Here is a 1,814-nt window from a genome sequence, read left to right as displayed (position 1 = left end):
TTTTTTGACATTTTTAAAAAAATCTTTGATAATTGTCCCCAATTCTTGATTGAAAGAGACACCAAAGGCCTCTACCCTCCCTCTCTGTCTATCCAAGAGATGGAAGGGTAGAGCTTTTCTTTGGTTTTTTGATCTTTTCGTCAAAGAGTTGAAGTCCATCCGAACCCTCCAATGCAGAAATATGAGGAGAGCAAAGCGCCAATGGCGCGTGAAGCGCATGCGGAAGGGGCACGGAGAAATAAAGAAGTGTGGGGGGAGAAACAGCCAAGCTCATTCCCTTCGCTTCATGGGCCAAAAGTAGTGCTTTGTTTCCTGGCCACAATGAAAATAGATGGCAAGTGCCTGATCGCTACGGCTCCGGTAGGTTGCGTTCCCTTAACCAAGCCACTGCCTATGAGTCGCCAAAAACGCATGAACATTTTTTAAAATCAATGAGTAGTTTTGTACTCATGAAGAATTTCAAAAATTATGAACTTTTCTTAAATTCATGAATGTTCTAAAATTTTATGAATATTTTTTTAGTTCAGATAAAAATATAAATCTTGAATGCTTAATTTATTCTTAAATTGCTTTAATAGAATGTTGGTTTTGGTACTGCTATGTGGAACCACAACCGGAAAACGGGCATACGCCGACGGCCAAAGCTATGCCTACGGCTGCCGTCGGCCTAGTTCGACATATGCCGATAGCCCAGTCCTGGCCGTCGGCTTAAACTGGCCGTCGGGTTACATGGACCTATGCCGACGGCTGCCGTTGGCACAGAACGGCCATCGACCTAGCCGCAGACATGCCGACAGCAGCCGTCGGCATAGATAGGCCGTCGGTATAACTGTGGGCCCGGCGACCCCGCCGGTGACTAGTGGCTAACGCCGTCAAACCTATGCCGACGGTCTGGACGGGCGGCCGTCGGCATATCTCCGCATGCCACGTCACCGATCCGCGGCGAAGGTATGCCGACGGCAGCCGTCGGCATATCTTCCACGTCACCGATCCGCGGCATGGCGCCCATCAGAACTCTGCCGTATCTATGCCGACGGCTTTGCCGTCGGCATAGCTATTTTTTACATACTTATTTTTCATATGTTTTAATGCTTTTTTTACATACGTTTTTTTGCATATGTTTTTATGCTTTTTAGAAAATATGTGTTCATGCTTTTTTATGTATTATATGAATATGTATGTAGTTTGTAATTTTTTCCATAGATTATGAATATATATATATATAGTTTGTATTTTTTTTGAGCACATTAATAATATGCTGTCATGTTCTTTTGAATATAGGTCCTTAAATTTTATTAAAATCAAAAACAGCTATGCAATAGAAGTTGAGTTGCGGTTGCAAACGCCCGGCACCCATCTCCGGAGTGTGACCCCCTCACGTCCGCGGTGTGCCCCCCTCACGGACGGCGCCGCCGCCGGCATTTGGAGGGCGGAAACAGCCGCATCGGGTCTATACGGAGGGGACATTGCTCTCAAGTGTTTCTATGGGATGACCTACCACAACCGGGTGGTGTTGTGGCATGTTCGAAGAGGCGGCACGCATCTCCAGGGCGTGGCCCCCCTAACGGACGGCGCCGCCGCCGGCACCTGGAGGGAGAAAACGGACGCATCGGGTCTACACGGAGGGGATGTAGCTGTCGGTTTGGCCCAGATGTTGCTCCTAGGTGTCCCTCTGAGCTGACCTTACACAACCGGGTGGAGAGGTCCACTGTTCAAAACCCGCCCGTGAAAAGTCAAAGGGCTAGATCTCGTGGTCAATCGCTCCAGGGTTAGGCGGGACGGGGGCCCTGAGGGGGTAGCAATGCCACCGGAGC

The sequence above is a fragment of the Triticum dicoccoides genome, unplaced genomic scaffold, assembly GCF_002162155.2.
Source record: "Triticum dicoccoides isolate Atlit2015 ecotype Zavitan unplaced genomic scaffold, WEW_v2.0 scaffold73643, whole genome shotgun sequence".
NCBI lineage: Eukaryota > Viridiplantae > Streptophyta > Magnoliopsida > Poales > Poaceae > Triticum > Triticum dicoccoides.
Note: the sequence above shows the minus strand (reverse complement) of the source record.